Here is a 16046-nt window from a genome sequence, read left to right as displayed (position 1 = left end):
CTTCTTTTCTTGCCCCTCCCTCTTCTCTTTTTCTCCTATTTATTCTCTCTGCCTGGTAGCCCCACCTATCCCTCTCCTGCCTAGCTATGGGCCATTCAGCTTTGTATTAGACCAATCCGGTGTTTCAGGCAGACAAAGTAACACAGCTTCACAGAGTTAAAAACAAATGCAACATAAAAGAATGCAACACATCTTTGCATCATTAAACAAGTATTCCACAGCATAAACAAATTTAACACTTCTTAAACTGATATTCCACAACATTATAGGTCACTCCTTCCTCACCCTTACTCAATCCCTCCAAAGAGTTCCAGGTTTGGGGGTTCTGAGAGGGGATCTGTATTACTGATCTAATCTGGGCCCTCTTCTCCTTTTGGCACCCTACAAATAAAAAAAAAAATGACAGACCTACATTTCCATTTCTTCATCTCATTTACTCACTTATTTGGAGACCAGTGCTAAAGCCACCAACCTTATGTCTTTTTCCTCATGTAATTCCCACCATATATCCACATTCTCCATCTGGGCAGCTCCATGGGCCTAGGATAAATCTCTTATTAACTATAGCAGTAGCACCCAGGCTACCTCTGCAGCTGCTCACTGTCACCTCTGCCCCTGCTGTGTTATTTCCAGGGCTTGTAATGTCTGCTCTAGAACTTTGGCAGTTCTCAAAACATCCCCATAACCCACTCATCAATCAGACATACCCCAGCCATTAATCAGGCACGCCACTCCATACCACTTGGAAAAAGATGATTGGTCATCCTGGGATTTCCCCCACTGGCAGCTCTTGCTTGCCCTGGTGGCCACTCCTTCGTTACATGTCTCCCTGCTCTCTGCACTATCCATATCCCTGTCACTATCCCCACAAACCCTATAGGGACAACCCACCATGACAAATTTTCCTCTACAAACAAATGGCTCCCTTCATGCAACTTCACTTTATCTGTCTTATTTCCCGTTTCATGGATATTATTGCTCTCTCTAAACTTATCCTTGGTTTTGTCATATCCATATCATATGCCAAGTGTTGCAAATACTCCTTTCCGGGGGAGCCATAGGCAACATTTACCCCCCTCTCCTAAGGTCCCAACAACAAACAAGGCATGATTCCATAAAAGTCACTCTAGGGAACTGGTCAATTTTTTAGACTTCTGAGTGATTGCTTAACAGGGTGTGGGCACTCCTCCTCCTCCCAACTGGCCTGACCTTGAAAGTCTTACCCAGAAGGGATGAAAACTTCTCCATAGAGGCATAGATGGAGCAACCCACTCTACTCCCAAAGAAGATATATGCTCTAGTCCTTCCCACAGGCCACATACAGAATGGCCAGTTGGTAAGGAGTAGTTGAATACTGTAAGGAGGTATAAACTGTCAACAAGCCAAGCTGAGATGACCTTTAGCAAGGAAGCACAGCTGAATGTCCCAAGATGGCAGTTACTTGGCTCAGAGGGCAGTCACTCACAGCAGATGCAGATGAAACACCTGTTGATATTTCATTTCAAACACTTACCCATTTAGCAAAAAGCATGAGAAATAAGATAACTATGATCACTTGAGACCAGGCAAAATTATGCTGCTTTATATTACTATTTCAAGGAGCTGTGATTTATTTTTAGGTCTGTCACTACACAATGATAACTGAATTGACTCTTACTCTTTATACTACATTATAACAATATTTTTATGACAATCATGTAACCAATATTTTATTTTCCTTTTAAATCTTGAAGATGGTATTATTAATAAAAGGATATCAAACTCTAAAAATAAACTTGCATTAGTTAGGCTTCTCTAGAGTAACAGAACTTATAGAATGAGTCTCAGATGGATAGATGATAGATAGATAGATAGATAGATAGATAGATAGATAGATAGACAGACAGACAGAGTTAGAGATACAGAAAGGGGATTTATTGGAATGACTTACAGGCCACAGTTCAGCTAGTCCAACAATAGCTGGCTGTAAATGTAAAACCCAAGAATCCAGTAGTTTCTCTGCTGGTCTTCACTATATGCTGGAATCCTGAAGAAGTAGGCTCCAATGCCAGTGAAGGAAGGGATGTTCAAGCATGCAAAGAGCAAAAGCTTTCTTCTTCTATGTCCATATGTAGATTTCCAGTAGAAAGTATGGCCCAGACTAAAGGCATGCCTTCCTACCTCAAGGTCCAGACTAGAAGTGGATTCCTCCACTTCAAACCAAAAAAAAGTCTCTCACAGGTGTGCCCTCCATTTCTAAATTGTAGGTCATTCCAGATGTAGTCAAGTTGACAAGCAAGAACAGCCATCATAAAACTTATTTCTTATCCTGATGTTAATGCCAAATTTATATTATTAAATCAAAGACAATAAATTCCATGGTCACTTGAGGCAATGGTGAGAGATAATCTGTATAAATTAGATAAAATGAAATTCTTATTTAGGCTCTTAAATGTAAACTTGCTGCATACATTTCTCAAATACATCAGTTATATTAAGCCTTCCATTACATCTTAACTTTATAAGCCTGGCATGATACATAAAAATATTAATGATGATTACTCATCCTAAATACATCCAAAGTCTAATCTACTCTTGTATTTACAGCAGACACCATGCGATCAATACCCACTTATCTTTTCTTCACTTACAGCTACCAGCTCCCTGTGTCAAAAGATCCTGCTGAGATGATTTGTAACAGTAATAGCCTGTAGTGTTCCTCTGGTGAAGTCCACATTCAAAGGATGAATTATAACCCATCAAAAAGTCTGTTTGATCTAAATCAAAAGTATTTTAGCATCTTGTTCTAGCACTTAACTTTGCTTTCTAGTTTCCAAAATTCTCATTTCACTCAACAGTGTAATGAACATGAATTTCCATATCAATATTTATTTCTTATGTGCTCAGCATTTTATGGATTATTATAATATTATAGATAATTGCTGTTTGACAAGTGTTAGATGTTTAGGCATTAGTTCCTGGAATTAGAGAAATGAGATGGTCAAATCAATTATGGATCAATTTAGAAAAGTGGATACAATGCAGAACTAACAATACGTTTATCTTGAGCTAAATATGCAACTTCAGTGAATTCATACCAGTTAAAATAAATTATACTGGAGATATTACATATTCTACAATTTTAATCAAAATAGTTCCTCCCAGATTATATTATAATCCAGAAAAAGCACATTCCTACAAAAATAAACATCCCATTCTTACAAAAATATAATATATAGTGAATATTTATAATATTTGTCTTCATTTAATACTTTTCCTTCAGTATATTTTCCTCTTTCAAGGTCTCTTTTTCTGCTGATAGATGTACAACCAGGAAACACCAATTATTTTATGCACATGGTATGCAAACATGCATGCAGGCAAAACGTCTATACACATAAAATAATAATAAAAAAATTTTAAACAGGTCTCTCTATATAGCCTGGCTGTCCTAGATATCACTATGTAGACTAGGCTGACCTTGAACTTACTGAGTGCTGTAATTAGAGGTATGTGCCTCTTTACCTCCTGAGTGCTGGGATTAAAGGTATGTGCTACCATGTTCAGCTAATAAAAATATTTTAAAGAGAAATATTTTGATCTATGCAAGAAGTAAAAAAGACAGAAATTTCAGGAATTTAATTTTTTTTGGGGGGGGTGTTGGGGGGCTTACACTGAAGTCTAAGGTTCCAGGCCTGATTCACCTACTGCTAATTTCAACTTTATTTCAATTCAGTGGAAATTTGGTATATGATAAAGCAAGATTAAAACCTCATAAGAAAGTTTATCTTGATTTTCAATAGGTGTTAAAGAGGAAATTCTTGCTTTAAGTTGAACCATGAAGAAGAAGGAAAAAAAAAGAAAAAAAAAAAAAAACCTTATTTTCCAGTAACAGAAATACGAGCCAAATAGGATCTACATTATAGAGAAACCCATGAAAGAAAAGTACACTGGATACAATTTATGTTCAAAGAATGTGGGTTAAATGGGATTCTTTTGTGAACCTGAATTTAAGCTTACAAAACAAACACAAAATGAAAGAAAACTAATGGTAATTTTCAGCTTCACAATCCCTGGGTGAAAATGTTTCCTAAGTATATATTTGTGGTTACTAAGCAACACTGTAAAAATTATAATGTATTCTGAAAGACTTTATCGAGAGCTACATCTGTAAAGGTTTTGCAGGTTAAACAGCATACATATACTGATGTCCTGAGGATTTCAGAATTCTCTTGCCTCCAGACTCAAGCTCTCAGGCTGAAATGAATTTGGAAAGACAGTAGGTGGCAGTATTGGGCTCAAAAATAAAGGCAGTCTAAATTGTAGTGGTAGCAATTTGCATTTAAAAAAATAAATGAACACAAAAATGTACTGGATTTGAAGAGGTGTTATTTTATAAGAAGTGGCTATATTATTTGAAGGATAAAAACACGAGAATGAAATGGAAAGGAGATAATAAATATCTGTTCATCCATGAAGTTTTCAAAAGCATTGTTGCTCCTCACCGACAAGGTTCCCTGAATGAAACCACATAAAATATATTCAAATAGTAGTCTAATTAGTTCATACTACTAGAGTGATTGCCTAGCATGCATGAATCTATGGTTTTAATTCCTAGGGTTTCAATCCATCAATCAATCAATCGATAAACATCATGAAACAATAAAATACCTGATACTTATATGCAGTTATGAGAATTATAGTACATCGACACACTAAAGAAATATTAAATAATGAGAGAAGAGATCTCAGAAGGCATGACATTTAAGCTAAGATAAATAGCAAGAAAGTACTACGCATATGATTATCTGGTAGAGGGAAAAATATGAATATATATAAAGGTAAAATATACTGCATTTAATGGGTTGAAGAAATAAACAGAAGAATAATATCTCTGCAGTATAGGAAATGGCAAAGGATGCTATGAAAGCAGGTTTTAGCAGTTTCTCGCTGAAACAGAGGTTTGATTATGATGATGCTATAACCTAATGTAAAATCTCTTTTGCTAAACCTGTGCTTAGCTTACTCCAAAGAAAGGGTTGCCCTGAAATTTTCAAAGCACGTGTTTTAGTGTGCAAATTTGAATTTGCTATCAGCCATGTTTTGCATAGCATGTAAAAGAGAAAGATCAGATCTCTGCTTTTGTTTTCACCAGCCATTGTTTTTATTGCAAGTGGAAGGAAAAAAATGAACCATGTCCAAGAAGAACATAACTAAAACAGGGCAAGATATGTATCTAAATATATATGTATCCAAATATATACCATATGTAAAGAACTTTATCAATTACTGCCAAACAAAGAATCATGGGTGAGATAAATTAGGAGATAATTTAGAATAAAGTATAATAACACAGACATGAAAGTACCACAATGAAAACTATTACTCTATATGCTAAATTTTAAAAATTAATTTTAAAAGCATCCCTCAAGGCATCAATGAAATTACTGATTTCATCTGGATGGCTTACTTGTCTAATGAAAGCATTTTAAATGGTCAGCTTGATGTTCAAAAAGTTCATATCCATTACTGTCATATGAAGCATTCAGCCATCTACCAAATATCTGTGCTTGGCACTACAGATGAAACAAAAGAAACATGTCTCAATCATATGGAGAACTGAGAAGCATGACATGAAGAAGTAGATAGAGATGATTTTCAAATTTGCATGAATATGGGCATTAATGCAAAAAAGGAAAACAAATGTGTGAAACAAAAAGAAAAATGTACAGTAAGTGAAGGCGTATGTGAAAATGTGCATTTCATACTGGTCCTGAAAAAGTAGAGATATGCATAAAATGAAGTCACTCCATGTAATATGAACACCACGAGTGAAATAAATGACAGAAAATAAAGGACTTGGTAAACAAATTACAAATAAGGAATACTGGAGAGAAATGAACCAAGGGTGGGGTAAAGAGAGTCATTAACAAAGGGTTAAATTAATAGAAGCTTCTGTGTGTTTATTTTATAAGTAGGCTACGGGACTGCTGGGGTTTTACGGGACCCAGAGAGAAACAATCAGTTCCAGCTGACCATCAGAATTTGTTCGCTCAGAACTGGAGATGTTGCTCTTCTTGTCAAATCTACTGAATCAACAAGAAGATCAATGATCACCCACTGCAAAATGACAAAGTAAAAGATGGTATTACTTTCATACTAAATTAGTGCTTAAATATTCCTGGTGAGTGTCTATATTTGTGTGGCAGGGAATTGGGGCAGAGAGACATATGAGTCTATGTGTGTTTATTTCCGGCTGTAATCAGAAATAATTTTAGAATATTATATAAAAATTTATAGGGATAATTTGGTCAGAACACCAGTCAGAAAAGCTATGATATTTCTCCATTTTTTAATTTTTGTCTTAAATTAAAATATAATTATGACATTTCTCCCCTTCCCTTTCCTTGCCCCAACTCTTCACATTCCCACAATCATCTCCTTTCAAATTCATGGTCTCTTTTCCTTTGTCACTGCATACATATATAATATAATATGACATGTTATTTGTTATATAATAATTATAATATACTATAATATATAAATATAAGCTGTTGAGTCTGTTTAGTGCTGTTTGCATGTGTGAGATTTCATGGCTGACCACTTGGCATTGAACAACCAATCATAGAACTCATCCTCCCACTCTCAACAGTCCTCAGTTGCTAGGAGTTCTTTGTCTAGGGATGGGTCATCCCCAAACAATTCCCCCCTTCCATCTCTATAGCAGCTGTCCTTGTCCAAGTCTTGTTTGGGCAACCATATTGTTAATATATGATGTGAGAAGCTTCCCTCTCATTTCTAGGAGACATTGTCTCAAAGCGGACTGCTTGGTCCTTTAGCTCTTATATTTCTGCTCCTCTCTCCTAACATTCATTGATCCTTAGAAGAAGGTTTAAGTTGTAGATGTAGCCATTGAGACTGGTCATTTCACAATCAGTTGTTCTCTCTGATCAGCTGTGGGTTTCTGTAATGGTCTCTATCAGCTGCAAAACTAAGTTTCTTTGATGAGAAGTCAAATGTCCACTTACCTGTGGGAATGAGGATACATATTTAGAACACAGTTAGGAATTATACCAGTTTAGTAGAGTGGTAGCTGTAGGATTTCCTCCAACATTCAGGACCTTAGGTCAATGGGAAATACAAATTTATATAAAACTCTACAGCACTTTATAAAATCTAACAATATAAGGTCTAACACTGTATTTCAAAAATATAGGTACTAAAATCATAGGAACAAGTTACTATGATGAATTTTCATTTAAATGTCTGACAATGCATTCAGGTTCTTTTAGGTTTTTTATTTATTTGAGTGTGAATTATTTCTTTATTGGTTTATTTTTTAGAGTTTTGTACATGCTTTGATCACAATAATTCCAGCTTCCCCAATCCTTCCTGGATCTACTCCCTCTTTCCTATCCATCCAACTTTGTGTCTTTTTTGTTTTAACTATTCAAGACCAATTTACACTACACAAATATTCTTGCATGTATGACCTTCCACTGCAGTGTGGTCCACTTACCAGTGTCTACACTCTTAGAGAAAACTGTCATCTGTCTCTCTCTTTCTCTCAGCAGCTAACATCTGCTAGTAACTCCTCATCAAGGAGTGAGATAGTGTGTCCAACCCCATTTCTCCATGTTGGAATTTGGTCTGGCTTGTAGCTGCACAGGTCTTTTACAGGCTATCAAAACTACCTTGCACTCATATGTGCAGCTGCCCTGTTGTGTCCAAAAGCTCCTGTTTCCTTGTAGGCATCCTCCACCTCTGGGTCCTACATCCTTTCTGCCTCATCTTCTACAATGACACCTCATTCTTGGGTGTGTGGATGCAGTATATATGTTCCATTTGGGGCTGAACATTCTCCAGTCTCTTATCTCAGCACCTTGGCTGGTTCTGGGCCTGTGTGTTAAATCATCATCTACTGCATGATGCTTCTGTAGCTACTGCAAGCTTCTCCAGTAAGGGGCTGAGAAATGCATTTAACTATGTATATATGATGATAAGCCATTAGGAGTTGTTTTAATACTATGTCCACTTACCAAAATAGTATTAGTTGGGTTTCCTATGACCTGTGATCTGTTTCTTTGAAATGTTCTTAAGGGGGAGATAAAACAAGCATTCTATACAAATAACCATTCATTAACTTGTGTCATAATGTTCACTGAGATTGTACTGTATGCTAGACTCTATACATTGGGTGATGATGTACTAATGTGGAACTAAAGCAGAACAAGTTCTTAGAATTACGGAGCTTGCAATGCACTTAATGTGCAGGGAGCAAGCCATTAGTCAAATGATGGCATTAAAGAACAGACTTTAAAACCAAGATTCTTTAAAGAAATGAAGTCATTTTTATTCTACAGCAATACATTTTAAATTGAAAAATAAGGAAAATTTCCCTAAGGAAGCCAAAGCTGAGCTAGGATGTGTAGGATATTAACTCCATGAATGTGAACCATATCTAGTCAGAAAGAATGACATTGGTACCATCCTCTTAGTCTGTGTGCCAGAAGGCATGGCACATTAGAGAAATCTGTGTGTCTGGATTGAAGAATATCAGGGTTTTGACTTAGTTAAGATTTCTATCGAAATAGCCCCCTTACCGGTATAAACTTCTATATTAGTTACTTTTCTATTGCTGTGATAAAACACCATAACCAAAGAAACTTATAAAAGAAAGAGTTTAATTGGGCTTACAGTTCCAAGGGCTAGAATTTATGATGGCACAGCAAAGAGATGGCAGCGGGTGGCTGGAGCAGCAGCTAAAAGACTACACTTCATACACAAGCAGGAGGCAGAGATCACTAATGGCATCAGTCTTCTGAAACCTCAGAGCTCACCCCCAGGGACATACTTCCTCCAGCAAGGCCACACATTCTATTCCTTCCCAAACAGCCACCAACTAGGAACCTAGTATACAAATTCCAGTGACTTTATGGGGTACATCTCATTGAAAGCACCACAGTGATGGTGTGATGTTTACTTCCATAGACAAACCATGATGCTGAGAGAAAACATAAAGGAGGACTAGACAGGAAAGCTAGACATTTTCCAAAATCTTTTTATTTCAAATTATGGTTGAATTTAAAGGAAGAAAAATAGAGTTTTGCTGAGAGTGAAGACTTTAAAGAGAATTATAAGCCAAGATCAAAATGCTGAAGTGAAATATGAAGAAAATGTCTACAACCGGACAATATATCTATTGTTTGCAAAATGGTCTTCTATATAATTTTGCTATTTTTGTGCTTTGAAAATCATCTGTATCTAAGTGGTGATGCCTGCTTATAATCCCAGCACTTGTGAGACAGAGACAAAAGGATCAGTTTGTAGCCAAACTTGGCTACATAGTGAGTTTGAGGTCCACTTGGGCTACATGAAATCTTCTCTCAAAAAAATAAATATTCTTTAGGAGGTACTGTTGGGGAGGCTGTTGTTTGGTTGTTTGCTTGGCTAGTTGGTTGTTTTTATTTTTAAAAAGGATTGTTTATTTGCTGAACCTGGGGCATATTAAATATACAACCAATTTTAAATTTACATCTTTCAATTCAATTCTGAAGTGTTTACACACACACACACACACACACACACACACACACAAAATGGCATTCTACAGGTGAAAGAGTCACTTTACCAATGAACTGCTGCAAGGGTATTCATCCAAGGTTGAAAAATTATTTGTCTATGAAAACCTGTACCAAATTTAAATTAATTTTATAAAACTTGTTACTTGTGATTTGCCCCTTGTGTGATCCAAAAAGAAAAATAAATGTCCAGGTAAGTAACAGACATCAGTTACCACATAATCCTGGATCACCCACAACCAAAGCAAAGCACCTTTCTTTAAACCCATCATCAGAGTGAGAGTCTCTTCTTTTATATAAGCAAAACTGCCATGTGTCAAAAAGGACCCCAGAGGACAAACAAAACCCTACTGCTGACACCGAAGACCAGTGGCCCCAAGGCCACTGACTACAAAGACAACAGTGACTGCCTATCACTGCAAGCAATCCAAAGGCTTAACCCTTTGACATGAGAAATGTGGGCTTCCACCTGATCAAATTTGCTCTTTGTAAATGCCAACAATGGACAGAACATGCAGCACAGAAGGGACCATTTCAACACCCAGCAAACTGGCTTCCACCGACTTCTACCAGTTATCAGCTGCTTGTGTTAACCTAAATAGAGCTGATTCAGGTCTAAGGTTCAGTATAAAACTTTAGGAGGAAAGTGTTGGCATGAGTCTTTAGTTTAAAGCAAACCCAAGAGAAAGTCTGAGTGCCCAGCCTGATAACATACCCCTAGTCAGGTCACTCTGCCCTGAGGCTGGTCCAGAAGGGTCAAGATTCAGATTGCTGTTGCTATAATGACTTAACAAATGCACCTCCAATAAAGCACAGCTAAGGGACTCCTTAGAATGCAATCAGTTAGCAAAGTCCTATCAGGCTGTTAACTACTTCCTGAACAAACTGCATTGTAGTATGAAAACCGAAGGTGAAATCATAATGAAGACTACAGTCCTGTACAGCATTAACAATCTCTGAACTAAATTTTTTAATTTTTATTGAAAATAGATTCTTCTCTCATATAATGCACCCGGCAGCAGTTTGCCCTTCCTCCACTCCTCTCAGCTCCCCGTTCACACATACCCTCTCCCCTAGATCCACTACCCCTCCATTTCCTCTTCAGAAAAGAGCAGGCCTCCAAGAGACAACAGCCAAACAGGAAAAAACAGATATGATAACACAAAGCAAAAGCACTTATATCGAGGCTGGACAAGGTAACCCAATAAGAAAAAAAATAAGGCTGTCTTTTATCCAGTCTGTATTTCTGGCTTCTTATCAAAAGTCATGTGTCCATAGGTATGTAACTTATGTCTGGTTCTTCAATTGGATTCCACTTATCAGTGTGTCTATTTTTATGACAATAGTATTGTTTTTATTACTATAGCTCTGTAGTACAACTTGAAATCAGAGATGGTGAGACCTCCAGCAGTTCTTTTATTGTTCAGGATTGTTGGGGTTTTGTTGTTGCATTTCCATATGAAGTTGAGAACTGTCTTTTCAAGAATTGTGTTGGAATTTTGATGGGGATTGCATTGAATCTGTAGATTGCTTTTGGTAGGATGTGAATTTTTATTGTTAATCCCACTGATCCATGAGCATGGGAGATCTTTCCATTTCTGCTATCTTCTTAAGTTTCTTTCTTCAAAGACTTGAAGTTCTTGTCATACAGGTCTTTGGTTTGCTTGAGTTACCCCACGATATTTTATATTATTTGTGGCTATTGTGAAGGGTATTGTTTCCCCCGATTTCTTTCTCAGTCCATTTGCCATTTGCCATTTGTATAATGGAGAACTACTAATTGTTTTGACTTAATCTTGTATCTAGCCACTTTGCTGAAAGTATTTATCAGCTGTAGGAGCTCCCTAGTGAAATTTTTAGGATCACTTATGTATACTGGTATATAATCATTGAGTAATGATAATTGGACTTCTTCCTTTCCAATTTGTATCCCCTTGATCTCCTTTTGTTGTCTTATTGCTCCAGCTAAAACTTCAAATACTACATTAAATAAATATGGAGAAAGTGGATAACCTTGTCTTGTTCCTGATTTTAGAGGAATTTCTTTGAGTTTATTTTCCTTTAATTTGATGTTGGCTATAGGCTTGCTGCAAACTGACCTTATTATATTTAAATATGTCCTTTGTATCTTTAATCACCTCAGGAGTTTTATCATGAAGGGGTGTTGGATTTTGTCAAAGGCTTTTTCAGCATCTAGTGAGATGATAGTGGTTTTTTTCCCAGTTTATTTATATGGTGAGTAACAGTTACTGATTTTTATATGTTGAACCATCCCTGCATCTCTGTGAAGTCTACTTGACCAAGGTGGATAAAATGTTGTCTTGGTGGATTTTTCCTTTGATGACTATTTAGTATCCTTCCCAGTCTGTTTTGATTAATTTCAGTTTGAAGTGTATTTTGTCAGATATTAAAATGACAATACCTTCAATACCAATTAAAGAAGCAATTTTGCTTCTTAGGTCCATTTGCTTGAAATATCTCTTTTCAACCCTATACCCTGAAGTAATGTCTATCCTTGATGTTGAGGTGTACTTCTTGTATGCAGCAGAAGAATGGATCTCGGTTCTGTATCCAATCTGCTAATCTGTGCCTTTTCATTGGGAGATTAAGGCTATTAATGTAGAGAAAAATCAATGACCAATTGTTGCTAGAGTTTTCCAGCCTTGCCCACAGTCAGGACAAATCTTTGTCACCCGCCAGTCCCACAGCCGCTCAGACCCAACCAAGTAAACACAGAGACTTATATTGCTTACAAACTGTATGGCCGTGACAGGCTTCTTGCTAACTGTACTTATAGCTTCAATTAATCCATTTCCATAAATCTATACCTTGCCATGTGGCTGGTGGCTTACCGGCGACTTCACATGCTGCTGGTCATGGCGGCAGCGGCTGGCAGTGTCTCCCTGCCTCAGCCTTCCACTTCCCAGAATTCTCCTCTCTCCTTGTCCCACCTACTTCCTGCCTGGCCACTGGCCAATCAGTGTTTTATTTATTGACCAATCAGAGTAATTTGACATACAGACCATCCCACAGCAACCAATGATTGTTAATCCCTTTTTATTGTTGGTGATGGTGGTGGTGGTGGTGGTGGTGTATGTGTGTGTGTGTGTGTGTGTGTTTCCCTTCTTTTGGTTTTGCTGGTGTGAGATTATTTATTTCCTGTATATTCATGGGTGTAGTTAACCTCCTTGGATGGAATTTTACCTTCTAGCACTTTCTGTAGGCCTAGATTTGTAAATAGATACTGTTTAAATTTGTCTTTATCATGAAATATCTTATTTTCCCTATCTATGATGACTGAAAATTTTGCTGGGTGTGGTGTTCTGGGTCCCTCAGAGACTGTGGCACATATGTCCAGGCTTTTCTGGCTTTTGGAGTATCTATTGAGACATCAGGTGTAATTCTAATAGGTCCACATTTATATGCTACTTGGTCATTTTCCTTTGCAGCTTTTGGTATTCTTTCTTTGCTGTTTTGTGTCAGGAATTTTTTTTTAGATTTAGCATTTTTTGACTGATGTATCCATTTCTCCTATCAAATATTCAATGCCTGAGACTATCTCTTCCCACTCTTGTATTCTGTTGGTGAACCTTGCCTCTGTAGCTCCTGTTTGCCCTCCTAAATGTTCCATTTCCAGAGTTTCCTCACTTTGTGTTTTCTTTGTTGCTTCTATTTCCATTTTCAGGTCTTGAACAGTTTCATTTGTTTCCTTCAACTGTTTGTTTGTCTTTTTCTTTCTTGGCTTTCTTTAAGGGATTTATTCATTTCCTCCAATCATATGTTTGTGTTTTTCTGGATTCCTTTGAGAAATTTACTCATTTCCTCCAATGGTTTGTTTGTGTTTCCCTAGATTTCTTTATGAGATTTATTCATCCCCTCTTCAAGGTCCTCTATCAATGTCATGTAGTTGGTTTTAAGGTCTTTTTCTTGTGCTCTGGCTATATTGGAATATCCAGGCCCTGCCCTGGTGTGATAGCTGGGCTCTGGTCCTCTGGGAGGCATGACTTGCCCAGCCTTGAACTCTTGAAAAGACCTATATAATGGGACAGCATTTAAGTGAGAATTATAAGCCAATCAAATTTCAAGATTTCATGCTAAAGTCCCTATTATATCAAAGCATATATATATATATATGCTTTCCCCTATTAATATCAAAGAAATGTGAGTCATGACCATTAAGAAAATAAAATATGTAAACTAATGACATTATTATGATGCAGGTGTTTGGTAAACAAGTGAACCATGAATTTGGGATCGACAGAAAAGGCTTTTGAAACAACCCTCTAGACTCCAAAAAATCTCTTCAGGTAGTAGATCTATACCACTGTTTTGGCAACTAGAATAAGAGCTTTGAAGAAGGACCAAAAAACCACTCTGCTGTGTGTGGTGGTGTTGATGGTTCTGTGTATGTCCTCCCGGACTTCCATGTACTCCTCCTGTTCATGCTTTACAGCTGTCATCACCACTGCCAGCTCATTAATCATTTCTTATGGCTTGTTCTTTTGATCTTCTATCTCCATGTCTTGTACTTTGGGAACCTCCCAACGTCAATGTTAAACATTATTATCTTTGGAGTCATGGTGGATATCCTATTACTAAAGCAAAACTTGTACATCCCATCCATGTGGGCTGTAAACGTGTACCTCCTGCTGGACTCTTTGTCTCCTTTATATATTCCTTTTTTATCTGATCCTGTGATCTTCACATTGATGTCCGGGAAGCCACCCACCACCACCTTGAAAATGAGGCTCATATTGGTGCCTGGGGTGACTAGCTCAAAGAAGCACTCCTTAGCATGTGCTTAGATATTGACAAAGTAGCCTAAGGCCATGGCCAGCTGCACAAGCAGCTCTGTGAGTGTCACCATGGTACAGCATGGGTGAAGCCTAGACCAGACTGCAGACTCCAGAGCCTCCACCGCTGCTGGAGGTGCTATTTTTATCTTATTTCAAAAATGCAGAAAGAAGCAAATAATAATTTCTATTAATATTAATATTAATGTTAATGTTGAAACTTAAAAGAAAGTTGAGGTGTCTTATGCCTTTATCAGCTTTTAAGATTCTTTAATGTGAAAGAAATGCTTTCCTGTACTTCAAGTTTCTTTAACATATAAAAACTGCAAGTCACCTGAAAAGCATCCTTTCTGGTTTGGAAATGTGTAATTTTTTTAAGTGCATTTGAATTGCTCAAAGTCAAGGGATTATTCTATTCACATTGTTTATCGAAGCAATTTGTGCTATTGCATTTTAGGTGACATTTAAGTTGTAAGGTTGCACTAAATGCATTCTGACATTTAAAAAAATTATCATACAGTGTTTTCATGGGAAATGCCTTTTTTTAATCATGCTCATCATCACAAGAAAAAAAGCTTCAAAGTTTAAGGACACCTGCATAATGACCTGGTCTTTTTAAAAGACAACTTCTTCTTTGTATTTTTAAACCTATCCACACTGCACTCCATCTTACTTGCCTTAATTCGTTCCACTTGGTCTCCCTAAAAAGAACACAATGAATGCCTCCTAAACATTAAGATGTCAAACCAACAAGACTCGGTGACATTTACTCACAGAAGTAACAGTATGCACTTATTAATATTATACTCTCTACTTGAATATGTAAGCGGCAGCCATGAAACAAAAGAATCAGTCCTTGTGGTTGGTATCTGTAACACCTAAAAAAGTCTATTAAAAAGAGTATTTATGAGATCAAAAACATTATACTAATGTATATATTCCATAGCCCTAATATGAAATGTATTCATATATTCTATGCATCATAGAGCAGAGTGTCTCTCTATCCTATATTTTCTAAATCAAATTTTTAACCACTGACTTATTTCTCAGATGGTCATTGCATATTTTATTTGATCCAAGTATTAAAGGAATGCACTGCCTAGTATAGGAGACAGGCATTATATAAATTGAAAACAAAATATCTACTAGATGATTGATAAATAGATGACACATAGATAAAAAAGTGATGCATGTTCCAAAAAGAAAAATCAACCCAAAGTAAAATAATAGAGAAACATAAGGAAGTGGGGCTCCACTTAGATAGAAAAATCAGAAAAGCTCCTCTGTGGAGATTCTTAGCTTTTAATTAAAGAATAAGTAGGTTTTATTTAACAGAGAATCAAAGGGTCAGAAGAAGTCACATAAGGCAGATATGAGACAAGATTTGACTCTGGTTTAGGACCATGAGTACAAAGGAATGTCTACATCCCACTCCTGTTTCAGCAATGCCTATTAATATTTCTCTAAGTAGCTGCACTGCAATTCCTTCACTCTTCTCCATTGTAGAATTGAACAAAGTTTGATCACATAGTACTTTATTCATTTTTTAGTTTGTATACAGGATTTTTATCACTCCTTTTGGCTTCATTTTTCTTTTACAAATTGTGCTTCCATTAATGGTTTTGTATATGTCTCCTTTTAAAGCCTGTATTCATATTCATTCTTACTGGTGTCCCCCTATTAAAGCTACTAT

General features: G+C 36.8%; 1 pseudogene; it reads right to left on the bottom strand.

Annotated features, from left to right (window-relative positions):
- Nucleotides 1–13735: 13735 nt before the first annotated feature.
- On the bottom strand, nt 13736–14427 carry LOC114682172 (annotated as a pseudogene).
- Between the last annotated feature and the right edge of the window lie 1619 nt (nt 14428–16046).

This window comes from Peromyscus leucopus, chromosome X (genome assembly GCF_004664715.2).
Source record: "Peromyscus leucopus breed LL Stock chromosome X, UCI_PerLeu_2.1, whole genome shotgun sequence".
NCBI classification, from domain to species: domain Eukaryota; kingdom Metazoa; phylum Chordata; class Mammalia; order Rodentia; family Cricetidae; genus Peromyscus; species Peromyscus leucopus.
This window is presented reverse-complemented; position numbering and strand designations above follow the sequence as displayed.